Source organism: Paramormyrops kingsleyae, chromosome 1, assembly GCF_048594095.1.
Source record: "Paramormyrops kingsleyae isolate MSU_618 chromosome 1, PKINGS_0.4, whole genome shotgun sequence".
NCBI lineage: Eukaryota > Metazoa > Chordata > Actinopteri > Osteoglossiformes > Mormyridae > Paramormyrops > Paramormyrops kingsleyae.
This window is the reverse complement of record NC_132797.1, coordinates 21,703,658-21,719,356: the sequence shown is the minus strand read 5'-3', so window position 1 is coordinate 21,719,356 and position 15,699 is coordinate 21,703,658. Positions and strand designations below refer to the sequence as shown.

General features: G+C 40.6%; 1 protein-coding gene across 2 annotated transcripts in view; it reads right to left on the bottom strand.

Moving 5' to 3' along the window:
- The window catches only part of rnf220b (ring finger protein 220b), a 106,582-nt gene that overhangs the window by 32,976 nt on the left and 57,907 nt on the right, over window positions 1-15,699 (bottom strand). The gene's annotated exons all lie outside the window — the stretch shown is intronic.

Sequence of the window (15,699 nt, the reverse complement as noted above, 5' to 3'; positions counted from 1 at the left end):
GTAGAATGATAATGTGACCTTTTTACTGTAGAATAATAGCGATCAAAAACACAAATATTCAAATATCTTAAACGTTTCAAGGAATGTACTTACTATACCTGCTTTACTGTTATTGTACTCATTAATTACCACTGAACGTTATTAAATTGCATGTTAGTTGATGAATAGAGAGGACAATATAGCCAAATAGCTAAATTGTCTAACGGAAAAAAGAGAAAAACATTTGTGTACGAACTACATGCTAACCATAGGTTACGTGTGTGATCTTGCTGCCTGTCTGCCCTACCCCTCCGGTTACCCTGTGCCCCTGTGTTTCTCCCTTGCTCTCCCTGCCTTGTTCTGACCTCTCATGGTCCGTTTCCTTTTGCTTTTGTATTCCATTTGTTAGAATAAAATCCCTTTCGTCTTTCCTGATGCCTGCCTTTGCTTCCATCCTTCTCGAACCATGACATGTGGCTTTAGGGTCAAATCTTAGAGTTGCGCCGAAGCCAAAAAATAACAAAATGTATTCCCTTACGGAGTAAATTGGAAAAAGTAGAATTACAAAGCTTAGAAGCAACCAAACAATTGAAGTCCATTTATTTTAATATCAGGTTTTAATTAATGTCACTTCCACTGGATATACATTCTCAGGGGAACATTATAATATAAAATAAAAATAGAATGTGAATTAATGTGCAGGAACTTTAAGTTGTCTTGTTGTAAGTTGCTTCCCTATAACCCTATAGGATATGTCACTTTGTGATGTCATAACATTTACATCAGAATATTTGCCCAGAGAATCCTTACTTCCCTGCTTTAACATAAAATCAGCTCCTCTCTTTCATTCCCATTCTCTCCCTCCCTCTGCCTGTGTCCATTCACCTTAATCTACAAGGTGATCTCCCACCTCAGTGGGTTGTAGATGATGGGGATATTGAGACAGGGAGATAAATGCCTGTCTCTGCATCCCCAGAGGCAGGTAAGAGGGCTTTACGTGCATGGAGCTTGTCAGTGCGTTAAAGATGATTAATGTGGGAGGCCCCTTCGCTAAGACCCTGCTGACTAAACCTGAGGTGTCTGTTTAAGCTGAAGGAATGGGAGAAATACAATCAGGGGCTGTTAGAAGGGCACTAACAATGCAACACAACTGGCACAACAATTAAACATAATTTGAAAACAAGAAACATGGTAAAGAAATAGACACTAACCACCTGAATGGGCTAGTGCAGTATTCACTGATTTTTAATAAACCAAAGGATGGCATCATGACTGCAGATTTCAAACATATATCCTGTATTTCAACTCTTAATTATCAGAGTACTGATTTAAGTAGCAAGTTCCTCATTATTTTCACTCCTCTAAACATCAGTTGTGTGGTACCAAAAAGCTACTATAACAGAATTACCAGCACCTACGGGAACACAGAACTGGGAGCTGTCAAAATCACATGCAATTTAGTGACTTTAAAATTTATGATAAATACATCCCAGTCACCAATCGGGGGACAGAAAAACAGTTCATAGTCACTCAGTGAGCAGTCATGGTGCTGTGCTGTGTTTTTTCCCGTTTTCTGTGTTCTTCCTTTTCAGGAATCCTTTTTGAAAGCCGGGATAAGGCAGTGAATTACCACCACACAAAGGACAGGTGGCTTTAATAGCACATACTATATTTCAGTTTTTAAAATACGTTTTGCATTTATGAAATAAACAACTACCACAAATAAAGGTTTCTCAGAATTGTCTCCTCTACTCCTAGCCATTAACTCCCAAACAACAACTGCTTGGTTGAGTATGCAGGGCCTGGATAAACTGAGCTGCTGGCTCAGCTGTGCATCCATTTTCAGCAAAATGATGTTCACTTTTCCGTTAGGGTATCCAGCAGCCATTCCAGAGAACAACGGCAGAACAGACACTTAATTCAGCGGGCAGGGAAACCATACAGCACCTTCACTCTCCAGGAAATAGATGCAACAATGGTACATTATTTTATACACTGTTCTTAAATTGCTAAAATCGAGCTGAAAATGTACTAATGGGATACCTTGAAAACTGCTGTTTCAAAAGAAGATGTTAACATATTAGCGTGTGTACTTACAATATGCTTGATGACCTCATGTATATCAAATGGAATACAGAGCAATAATAAATGTTTGGAAGGTGGATGGAAGGATGGAGGGACTATAGATGTGCTTATTGTTGATAATACCTCGGCCTGCCAATGTAGCTGAGGCTAAAAAGACAGGTAATGACGAATCCATAAAGGAGCAGAAACCACAGAACGAACATTAGAGTAATGGGCCTTAAGAAAGGTAGCAAGGGCAGACACACAGTGTCTTTAAAACTCAGAGTCCTAAATGACTCATGAAGAGAGGCTCTATTGAGATTTACTAAGCACACAGAACGCCAGGCCAATCCAAAGATAACTGACCAAGAATGGTTCTAATTAAATAATTACTATCCTTGCTGCCTTGAGAAACTACTGAGTTATGAAGGACAAACACCTCAAGAATTACTTCCTACTATCACACCAGGAATCAAGAGTATTTCCAGACCAGTCGGACTGGAAGATTTTACCATTGAAATGTATGTTAACATTTACAATAACCAGGCCAAATAAACATGAATAAATATCAGTTTTACAAGGTACAGAAAATGTATTTGCTAGAATGGATTGATTAATTAATTTCTAAGCACCAATAAAGAGACTTTAAGATAGTATTTAACTAGATGCAGTTGGAACGACAACAATGTATTCCCCAAACAGCTCTGTCACCCCATCCCCTCATAAAATCCCTACTCTACAATCTGTACCCCCCCTACACACTCTTCCCACCTCTCAAAAAATCTTTATTAAACTAAAAACCCAAGTTTGTGTGACTTGTCTCAATGTACTCAGGTTCACCAGATCCATGCTTGTGACTCTTCTTTCGTATGCTACCACTTTTTGTCTTATCACACTAATGAGAAAGTATCTACGGTGGTGGCAGACCAGTCCCAAAACCATTTGTATCCCCATCTGGGCAATACAATGGAAAACAGTGCATATAATTTCAATGTTTTGTCTAAATATCACTGTTTTGTCAGGCTAGGGCTCTATGAGCTCTATGATCTGTTCCCCAGAAAAAAGGGAATTGTTAATAGTAATGCTAGTACAAAAAAGGGATGTATTAAAATGTTTTGTTTTTTAAGATGGATAGTATGAAGGATTTTTGGGTAGCACTGGAGCTTCCCGTTGGCATCCCTACAAGGGCGTCCCCTGCCTTGTGCCCTGTGATGGACTGGCATCCCTACCAGGGCGTCCCCTGCCTTGTGCCCTGTGATGGACTGGCATCCCATCCATGGTGTCCCCTGCCTTGTGCCCTGTGATGGACTGGCATCCCTACCAGGGCGTCCCCTGCCTCGTGCCCTGTGATGGACTGGCATCCCTACCAGGGCGTCCCCTGCCTCGTGCCCTGTGATGGACTGGCATCCCTACCAGGGCGTCCCCTGCCTCGTGCCCTGTGATGGACTGGCATCCCTACCAGGGCGTCCCCAATCTTCTATTCCTTGTTTCCTGCGATAGACTCCAGGCTAACCCCAATTGTGTATTGGATAAAAGGGTATTGAAGATAGATGGATGTTTTACAGATTATTTTCCACAATAAATAAACTTTTCAGTAAATTATTTAAACGTGTTTGCAAATCTGATTATTTTAATTATTCAGTTGTAGCTCCAACTGTGCATAAGCAAGAAGATTCATTATGAGACAAGGAAGTGAATGAGAGGAGCTTAATCTGTCATTAAGTCCAGGATGGAAGTGAATAGATTTGTGTGTCTGAATGCGTCTGAACATGCATGTTCTTCTAATATATGAGTGTGGCTGGATGTAAGAGCACAGAGGCGACAGTTGTTTGTCCAATCAATCACTCTGTTGACAGTTTGCTGTGAAGTAGGGGTGGAAATGGTTTGCCTCACGGGGGGGAATGAAGCAAATTAATAGACCATTACCCAGGCACTGACCCAGGAAATGAGGTTGAATCCACAAGACAGCATGTATGTCACTCTTACTCCCTCGCTGCCAGGGCTTTGGGCTGGAATTTAATGCTATGACAGCTACCCGCCTCACCACAACACCCTATTATCCTCAATAATTCAATGATGCAGAGTTTGGTCAGAATGCTAACATAGCTAACATAGGCCTACTTAAATACTGATGAATATAATATGACAAAACAGGGATCATAAGAACATAATGCAGATACAGGGTGGGGATTTTATTTTTACCTAATAGTGAGGCTGCAGGGAGTGATGCTGACTTAAATCCATGATTATTGTCTTTTTGTCTCTGGTCACTGAGCTATTGAATATAAATGACTGGTTCAGCAAGTGATCTCTTATATGTGTATAAAATAACACCCCTAAAGATGGTCATGAATAAATCACAGTGATCTTCCTAACCCTGAGAGGTGGCATAGTCATTAATATCTAAAAGGGGGTCATAAATGAGCCCCCAAAGACTATTACAGACAAGTAGATCTGGTCTCATCTTGTTTTGGCTTATTCTGAAGTAGGTTGTTTGCATTAATATTTTTCCAAACTATGAGATGTACTTCAAATAGTATTAGATGTGGCAATTTATTCAGACAGACAGGCAGACTAAAGGAAAACTTAAATTAGTAAAACTAAGATGAAAACTTTTTTATTATTAGTTTCATACTCAATGTTTGCATGAAGATTACAATTACAAGTAAGATTTAAACGTTGGTGAAAGATGTTTAATGGGGGGAAAATGCTAATTACATAAATGCGTTAATGGATTTAACCTAAAACCTATATTACAGTAAATATTAGATATTAATTACCTACTGTGCCTTGATCATCTGCTTCTAAGAGAAAAACAATCATTTATATTGGAGATGTTAAGTGTTAAGCATAAATTTTATGCCACATATGGAAATCTGTTTAGACTCCTGTTGTCAAAATATTTGCTCCCAAGCTCATATTGTATTCTCTGACAAAGCTGGATTCTATGACAACATCTCTCCTTCTCAAACATATAAAAATTGCATAAAAGTTACAAGGTCTAGCACAGAGGACATTGTGGCCGATAGTATATATTCAGGAGTGTGACTTGGCATTTTGCAGACAAACAGTAGGTTCCTGCCTGACACCACATCACTCCTACAGCTGTCTCACTGTTCTGCTGACTTCTACTGCTCCAGAATGGAATCAAGGGGAGTTTGTCAACATGTGCTTAAAAAACAACCCAAAGTACACTATATGGAGGAAAGCATTGGGACACCAGGCCATTACACCTACACCTACATGCTCAGCCATGGATGCCCATTCTATGAAGCTCCCAGCACTTTTTGTGCTGGGGTTAATGCTAGAAGAATTAAGTTTTGAACTCAGCAGTTATTGGGCTCTGTTTTCCACCTGCACAAAATACAACTGAAAGTGGTTTTGCTGGTTTCGTACCAGCGCATTGCTCATTTTCACACCATGTGCACACGTTGTCAAAATAGTGAATGATTGTGCGTCTGCTTTCCTCTTTTGGGAGTGGCATTTTTTAAATGACGCGTGGCTGGGCGCATTGTCAGCACGTTGCTATTTTAAGACAGTGAAAAGCCAATGCGCTTTTGACGAACAAAAACCATGTCAAGAGTCAGTGGCGCATGGTTAAACAGCACTTAAGCGGCATGCTTTAGAAACGTGCAGGTGCACAACGCTATAGTTATTGACACACATACACACAAAGATAAACCGAACAGTAAAGAACAAACCGCATCATTAAAAAATCCTTTTGAGTCAATTATCAGGTATTAAGCACGTACTGTAACTGAAAGGACATCTGAAGTGCTGAAAATGCATTTCAGATAGGCTATTTAGATAAGTTAGGTGGAACATTACAATACAGCCCTAAGAATATGGGGCGCCAAGTGTCAAACGCTCATTTTCGTATACAAAATACATTCTGTGACTTTCATTCAAGAAATGCATTTCGTCCATGAAATAATTGTACGAAATGATTGTGTATCATTCACAAAATGCATTTCGACAACAAATTACTTTCTTCTGTCCACGAAATGCAAAGCGTTGATATCAATTCTGTGCACAAAATGAAATTCCATTTGATTTCTATGAACTAAAGAAAGTGAAGTCTTTTTGCTTTGTTGGACATAACGCAGCAAGGCATTACTCGAAATTATCATTAATTAATGCTTTTTGTGGCACAGAATGTATTCCATACACGAAAATTAGCGCTTGACACTTGGCGCCGCATATGAGAAGGTTGCGGCATTCTCTATGGCATGCTGTATGTTGCGTAACATTGCTGTGCTAGATTAATGTCTATTGGACATAAATGAGGACACACAACTCACAGAACTTTAGAAGGTGTGATGTTGACCTGCATATACCGATGCCAACAAAGGAGTGTGCGCCGGCAGCAGCAAGGGCAAAGAGATCAGCTGCATCGATGCAGAAAAGCTGCATCGTCTGTAGCTTGATAAGTAATCTTAATTGTGAGAGTAAAAAAATAACAGCCCTATTGACTTTTATTTGAAAATTTTAAAACACTAAAAACTCTAAGTTGTGATTTCCTTGAACAAAGATCATACTTTTATTTATATTTAATAATAGCAATCCGAAACAGATCATCCGCCGGTGCCTTGAGGTGAGGTGACGCGCCATTCCGATTGGTTTATTGCATGTTACGCCCAAAACACGCCTCTGGATAATTATGCGCGTTAGGACAACCCTTTTCCGCCTTGCGCTGGGGCGAGCTCTGGTTTTTTCACCGCTAAAATAGCAAAATGGATTTGGACACGCCCATAACTGCCAGTTCCGCTTTGCACTAAACGCTTTGTGTTAGATGGTCAAAATACAGCCTATGGAGTCAACAGAGCGTTGGCAAGTTTTATGCACTATCCCCCCAGACCCCACACTGTTACTTTACGTGGTCTGTGATCTAAATTTATTTACAGGAAATTTATTCACCTGCGGCAATGAGTCTGAATAAAACACTTGAATTCAATGGAGCGTGTCGCAATAATTTTGTCTACATATTGTAATAGGTTCAAAACTATTTTTAGCAGCTAGTCTAAGGCAGCACTAATTATGCACTTACCGGAAGGATTTGTGCCGCACTTTGCAAATCCTTAAATTGCATAAACTGATGCGTTTTTTCATATTTCTGTTTGTAGTAAATATCGTAACCATTTAATGTTTGCCAAGGAGTGCGTGTGTTTCGTTAGAGTGTAACCATGACTGCTATATAAATTGTTGGCTTCTCTGTCTGTGCTGCTTTAGTATTAAACAGTGGCTGTTAATAAAGAGAGGAACTTCCATTTTAAAAGGGCTGTCATCTCCTTTATTAAAATGGCTCACACACTCGCTGCAATGTTTGCGCTCTGTATGAGGGCCTGCTGCATCAAAAACATTCTGTGCCCTCTAGGCTTGTGACGTAACATAGAATAAACAAGGTGGCAGCCTTAATTGTTGGACTTCATTTTGTCCAGATATCATTTGAAATATATGGCCAGCGCAAATAAAATATCACTAGAATCCCTTACAGCGACTCTATATGGGATGGATGGATGGATGGATGGATGGATAAAAGCAATAATTTTCCCAAATAATTATGCTTATTGAACATAAATTAGGAAACCAAATCTTCATTGCTAACTCCCTTTGTGAAAAACTTTGTAAAACATGGTGTATTTTTTGACTTTCCCATGCTGCTACAGCATGTCAGGACCCTCTAGGTAAAGCCCATCTTCTGAGTATCACAAAATCTCTCTCTTAAGTCGGTTTGGGAATTTTCTACTTCCTGGTCCTGTTCATCCGCCAGCCCTGGCGTATTTATGGCACCAACACTGTGACACGATCCATTAACACTTAAGCCTCCAGCCTTAGACATGCCGATTTTGGCTTACTGAGCAACACGGCACATCTCAGGAAGCAAATGAAGTATGGAGTAACAACAAAGAATCAGCCTCTTCACTATAAGGCAGCTCTACTCCCCTCCTTGAAGTTTGTTTATCTCATTCTTAGGGTTTGAAGGGAGATGGTTCAGGACTACTGACTTTTTGAAATGTAGCCGGAAGGACGAGCAATAAAATGGACTAATGTTCTGTGCCACAGCTCAAAGTAATTCTTTTCCTTATCTTTGATATCAATATTTAGTGGACTAACTTCGTGTAAAGAATCTGGAGTGCAGCTGAGTGGGTTAGCATGCTGTGCATGTGATCAGAAGGTCACTGGATTGCAGAACAGGTTGTGACAACGAAGGGTTGCTTTTAAAATGCACCATTCAGCTATTGGATGGAAACAGGCAGTTTCCTAACTCAGCTCTCCTGTTTCACCAAAACTATTCATCGGGAGCTCCACTGGGTCAATATTCATGATTGGGGTGCTGTAGCCAAACCTTTGGTAGATAATACATTTTCACTTCCAATGTTAAGGGAAAAAAAAATTCCATTCGACAGGAATGGGGGACATTGGTTGGGTCTGACTGCTGAACCATTCCTAGATGAATCAAGGATTGTTCCTATAATCAAGCTCAAGTATGCACCCATATTAGAAGAACAAGCTGTGGTTTGAATTGTGTATGCTCAGTAAAAAAAAAACATACAGATACAGTAAATTAAATAGAATTACTGAAGTCAAAAGCATATAGACACCATTAGTATTACCAGTTAAGTACAGCCTTACTCCAGTTATTTACGTTTGCTGCAGGCTTGTAAATAGGTGGATGCTGCTCGCACATTCATTGAAGACTAGAAACCAATCATGGACGGCAACTGAGCTGTAAAAATGTCAACAGAGATCCCTGTGTCACTATGCGTGCTCAATAGCATAAATCAGCAGTATGTTTTGTGCTGTGAGACACAGGGAAGACACTTATGAGTCTGAGGAGTTGAGTCTGGGGGGGAAGCCTCTTTACTCATCAGTAATCAATCGTTAAGGGTATAACAACAGCCTTTGGTTTGTGAGGGAGAGACAGACAGGCAACAATGGTCAACAACTCAACAATATTCTGCTTTATTTGTTTTTGGTTAGAGAGCAAATTGGTTATTTGTGTATGTCTGCTTGGCTCTCTTGCCATGTATATCACGAATATACTGCTAAAATACCCCTTTCTTCTTCTTCTCTTCCCCATATCCTGTATAACTGCTTATTCTTATGAGAAGATCCTGTGTCCTGGGCTATGCACAGTTGAACATCTCAGACTTTTATATATTGTTGCCCCAGTTTTATTACTTTCACACAGCACTGTCCAGTCGACTGGTTAAATCCTGTCTCCTTCAGCCGTTGACTAAGCATTTTGAAAACTTCAGAGTTTCTACTAATTATTTTTAGGAGCTGACAGATGTAGTCATCTGCCAAGATTTCAAGAAGGCAACGTACCTTGCTGCTAGACCAAGTAAGACCTCACTTCATTTCTCCTCTGCCTCGCTGCTGCTACTGGTTTGCATCCCAGAATGCAAAGCACACCTGGTCATAGAACCTGTTTAGCTCACACTCGCGGAGTACACCTGAAAGTTGGGTTGAATTGAGGTTGGATCACATTCACACCACAAAGAACCACTCCAGAGTTCATTCTCAGGTCCCCACATTTTCTCTGCATCAATAACAGAAGGGTCAAAGAACACTAGAGCGACCAGAACCTCCCACAGATGATGACCAAATGCAATCAGAGCAGCTTCACGAACAGGGGTGTTTTCATAGCCTGAAAGTTCTCCCTTCTAGTTCATCCCAAAGGTGTTTGATGGGGTTGAGGTCAGGGCTCTGTACAGACCAGTCAAGTACTTCCACACCAAACTCACCCAACCATATCTTTATGGACCTTGCTTTGTGCACTGGGGCACAGTCTTGGTAGAACAGAAAAGGTTCTTCCCCAAACTGTTCCCACAAAGTTGGAAGCATAGAATTGTCCAAAATGTCTTGGTATGCTGAAGCATTAAGAGTTCCCTTCACTGGAACTAAGAGGCCCAGCCCCTGAAAAACAACCCCATACTATTATCCCCCTTCCACCATAAGAACGTAAGAACTATACAAACGAGAGGAGGCCATTTGGCCCATCAAGCTCGCTTGGGGAGAACTTAACTAATAGCTCAGAGTTGTTAAAATCTTATCTAGCTCTGATTTAAAGGAACCTAAGGATTCAGCTTGCACTATGTTATCAGGAAGACTATTCCATACTCTGACTACACGCTGTGTAAAGAAGTGCTTCCTTAAATCCAATTTGAAATGTTCTCCCGCTAATTTCTACCTATGGCCACGAGTTCTTGTATTTGAACTAATGCTGAAGTAACTATTTGGTTGAACAGCATCCAAACCTGTAAGAATCTTATAGACCTGGATCATGTCCCCCCTCAGTCTCCTTTGCTTGAGGCTGAACAGATTTAGCTCAACTAAACTTTCCTCGTATGACTTTCCTCTAAGACCAGGAATCATTCTTGTGGCCCTACGCTGCACCTTTTCTAAAGCCGCAATGTCCTTTTTAAGATATGGTGACCAAACCTGCACACAATATTCTAGGTGAGGTCTCACCAAGGAATTGTATAATCTTAGCATTACCTCCCTTGACTTAAACTCCACACACATGGAGATATACCCCAACATCCTATTGGCCTTTTTTATTGCTTCCCCACACTGGCGAGAATGGGACATGGAAGCATCAACATACACACCAAGGTCTTTCTCATAATCAGCTACCTTTATTTCAGTAGGACCCATAAAATACCTTTACTTTATATTTCTGCTCCCTACATGCAGTACCTTACATTTGTCTATGTTAAATTTCATCTGCCAGGTATCGGCCCAGTCACTAATTAAATCAAGATCCCCCTGTAGCTGCTGAGCCGCTAGTTCAGTATCTGCTACACCACCCACCTTGGTGTCATCTGCAAATTTCACCAGTTTACTGTATATATTGGTGTCTATATCATTTATGTAAATTAGGAACAATAGTGGTCCTAAAATTGAACCCTGCGGTACCCCACTATGAACGCAGGCCCACTGTGACATTGTGCCTCTTATAACTACTCGCTGCTTCCTATGTATCTGTTAACCAGTTATCAATCCAGGTTGCTACAGTTCCTGAAATACCTGTCGCTTTGAGTTTAAGTAGGAGCCTCTTGTGGGGGACAACATCAAAAGCCATTTGGAAATCTAAGTAGATGACATCATAGGCCTTCTTATCATCAACTTCCTGAGTAGTTTCCTCAAAAAACTCCAACAGATTTGTTAAACAGGATCTACCTCTCCTAAATCCATGCTGACTATCCCTCAAAATCTTATTTGAGTCCAGGTAATCTACCATTTTCTCTTTGATTATAGCCTCCATAACTTTACCAGTTATACAAGTTAGGCTGATTGGCCTATAGTTTGACAAATTACTTCTATCCCCTTTTTTGAAAATGGGCGTTATGTTGGCATGCTTCCAATCAGAAGGTACCACACCTTCAGATAAGGATTTTTGAAACAGTAAAGTTAAGGGTCGGCAAATAATATCCCTCATCTCTTTTAACACTATAGGTAAGATGCCATCAGGGCCCTGTGATTTATTTATTTTGAGCTTAGCTACTGTAGGCTTTGCAAAACATCAGCTTCAGTTATATATATATTAGTTATAGACGATGCTGGATTAGTAATAAGAACTGATAAGTTACTAGTGTCCTCAACAGTGAATACCCGTGTAAAACTATCATTGAACTCATTTACTATATCAATGTCGTTTTCAATTATAAGACCCTTACTATCCTGCAGGTTAGTAATTTCAGCTTTTAGAGCTCTTTTAGAGTTAAAATACTGGAAGAAACTTTTAACGTCATCCTTAGCTTCCAATGCAATCTTCCTTTCGACATTCCTTTTAGCTCGTCTAATATCATTTTGTAACTCAGCCTGTAGACTTAGATACTCTTGCTTTGTTCTGTTATCATCAGTTATTTTCCATCTCTGGAACAAAGCCCTTTTCCTCCTTACTTTATACTTTATTTCCCTAGTAAACCACCTAGGTTGCAATTTCCTAGATTTACTCTTGCTGGAAACAGGTATGAAGTCTTTTTGCACTTGCAATAATGTGCTTTTAAGAAATTCCCATGCCTCTTCAACAGTTTTGTTATTTAACTCCATCCAGTTCACAGTTTCTAGTTTTAGTCTCATACAATTAAAGTTAGCCTTCCTAACATTATATATTTTTGATTTGGACTTTGCTCTTCGGGCACTAAACTTAACCTCAAATTTAACCATGTTATGATCGCTACTGTCAAGTGGTTCTAAAACGTCTAATTTACCAATCCTGTCCTGGTTATTAGACAAAACAAGATCAAGAATGGCATCTCCCCTGGTAGGGGTGTTAACAAACTGAGTAAAAAAACAATCCTGTACTAATTCCACCATGTCAAGTTCATTTTCAGAAGAGCCAGCAACAATGTCCCACTGCATCCCCGGTAGATTAAAATCACCATAACTACCACATAATTTTTATTGCTCATAATCCTAATATCACTGTATAACAATCTGCTTTCCTCAGCAGCTACATTGGGTGCTCTGTAACAAACACCGACAATTAGGCTATTTGAGTTTTTAGCATCTAATTTTACCCATATAGCTTCCGTACTTTTACTTATATCAGTAAGCTCCCTTGCCTGCAAGTTTTCCTTTACATATACTGCAACACCACCTCCCTTCTTACCTATACGGTCTTTACCGATTCCCCCCACTTACATACTTAACTAACCTCCCTGCAACCCCAGTCCCTAGTTTAAACATTCCTCAACTACTCTACACATACGCCTCCCCAATACACTGGTTCCCCTCCGGTTCAGATGCCACCCATCCAGCTTGAACAGGTCCCACCTGTTCCAGAAGGTCCTCCAGTGCCCCATAAACCTAAACCCCTCTTTCCTACACCATCCTTTTAGCCACGCATTTAATCTCCTTATCTCAGCTAACTTAGCCTGACTTGCGCGTGGTACGGGGAGTATTTCAGAGAATACCACCATGGACGTTCTGCTTCTAAGCTTATTGGCGACTTCTATAAATTTATCCTGCAGAACAGCCCTCCTACCCTTGCCTATGTCGTTGGTGCCAACATGGAAGCACCTGAAACCTGTTTGACACAGTCATGCCACCTCTGTAACGTGTGTATGCCCTTTCCTGTGTCTACGACCTACAGTCACCCAGCTCTCTCGACCTCTCTGCTCTCTGCTCTTCATTCTCCCTCCTCCCCGCTAGTGGCGTACACACCATCTCCCTAAACGGCGTATTAACTAGCTCCTCTAACTCACTGTTGCATTGGATGAGAGCCAGTTGCTCCTCAAGGTCGCGAACCTTGACCATGAGTGAGTCCACTAGCTTACATCACTCGCAGATGAAGTCCGACTGGACACTAACGTCCAGAAGGGCAAACATCTTGCAAACGCAACACTGAGCCAGCCCCATAATTAACTAACTCACTATGACCCCGTACTCCCAGCCCAGTAAATTTATATAGTGTATTTAACTTTAAAGATTAATTAGCGTAACGTTAAATGTAATAAAGTGCCGAGTACACTAAAATAAGTTATTACTTGTGTTAAAACGGAACTTAATTATTATTTTTATTTAAAATTTTAAATCCGATAAATTTACTACTACTTACCAAAAGAACTTCTGCCTGAACCAAGTATGAACTAAAAACAAAGCGAAATCGAAGTTGCACTTGGGAGGTCGAAAAACCACAAAAACCCCCTCACAGCAGGCTACTGCCGGAGCGGGAAAAAAAACTTTACAGTTGGCACAATGCAGTCAGGCAGGTGACATTCTCCTGGTATTAACCAAACCCAGACACATCCATCAGACTGCCAGACAGAAGTGTGATTCATCACTCCACAGAACACGTTTCCACTGCTCCAGAGCCCAGCCACGGTGTGCTTTACATTATTCCATCTGATGCTCGGCATTGGGGTTAGTGATATGCGGCTGCTTGGCCATGGAAGCCCATCCCATGAAGCTCCCAGCGTAGTTTGTGTGCTGGGGTTAATGCCAGAGGAAGTTTGGAACTCTGCAGTTTTTGAGTCAAAAAAGCACTGGCGACTTTTCACCTTGTGCTCCTCAGTACTCGACGACCCCGCTCTGTTACTTTACATGGTCTTCCACTTCGTGGCTGAATTTCTGTTGTTCCTAAACGCTTCCACTTTGCAGTAATACCACTTACAGTTGACCGTGGAATTTCACAAACTGCCTTATTGTAAAGGTAGCACCCTATGATGGTACCACTCTTGAATTCACTGAGCTCTTCAGAACGACCCATTCTTTCACAAATGTTCGCAAACCTAATTGCAAGGCTGGGTGCTTGATTTTATACACCTGTGGCAATGAGTCTGAATGAAAAACTGAATTCAATGAGTAAGAGGTGTCTCTCAATACTTTTGTCCATATAATGTATAAAGTACAAAGACATTTTTAGCTTCATACAAAATTGATGGAATCAACGTCGTTTTAGCAGTACAACATTATATGATCTGTAATCACCAAACAGGGCCCCCAATGCATACTTTTCCATTTGTTCTGATCCGACCCTCTGTCCTCGATTCGCTGACATAAATGTGGTTTGTCAGCGGGATTAATTATGAAATTACTGCCATGCTTTGCGCCACACCGCAATCTTTAAATTGTGTTAATTGATATGTGATTTTGTGTATTTCTGTTTGTAGTAAATATCGTAACCATTTAAATGTTTGCCAAGGAGTGTGTGTGTTTCATTAGAGTGTAACCATGAGTGCCAAGTAAATTGTGCTGCTGCAAGTATTAAACAAAAAATGGCTATTAATAGAGACCAACTTCCATTTTAAAAGGGCTATCATCTCCTTCACACACTCGCAGTAATATCTGCTTGTGCTCTGTATGAGGGCCTGCTGCATCAAAAACATTCTTTGCCCTCTAGGGCTGTGGCATGACATAGAACAAACAAGGTGGCAGCCTTGTTCGATTTCATTTTGCCCATATGTTGTTTAAAGTATTTGGCCAGCCCAAATAAAATAGCACTAGAATCCCTTCTTGTAGCAACTCTGTATTGGAGAACCACCCCCACAGGATTTGAACCAGCAATCTTCCAGTTGCTGACACAGAGCCCAAGCCTCAGAGCCACCACTCTGCCAATTGACCAAAGAATGCAGGAAAAGTGGCCAATGAGTGCTTAGCATAAGTGGAACGTCCTTCAGGTCAGGAAAAGCATCCCAGGAGGCCACCTCATGAAACTGCCATAGAGGAGAAAGCAGGGTCAGCCAGTTCCTGCAGCAACTGGCGTTAAGGGCCTTGCTCAAGGACCTAATGGTGGCATCACTACGCTGACCCTGGGATTTGAACTGGCAACCTTCTGAGTTCCAACCCACAGAGCTGCCCCCTCCAACAAATTAATCTCTTTTTAATAACATTTTTCAGTCATTGCATAATTCTATGCATGTTATTTTATAATTCTGATGTCTTTATAATTATTTCATAATGTAGAGAATACAGTAGTACAAATAAACCTTTCTGGGTAGGTGTGTCCAAACATTTGACTGATACTGTGTGCATAGAACTAAATCTTGTCCTTTGATATGTTTTTTATCCATATATTTGCATACACTGTTAATATAAGATTTTCTGAAACATTCTTACCCTTAGAAATGAGGAACCGAGTAAATGAACCATGCAACTGCAACATCCTCCAGGTGTAAAACATTTCCCAGAAACACAAAGTGTAAA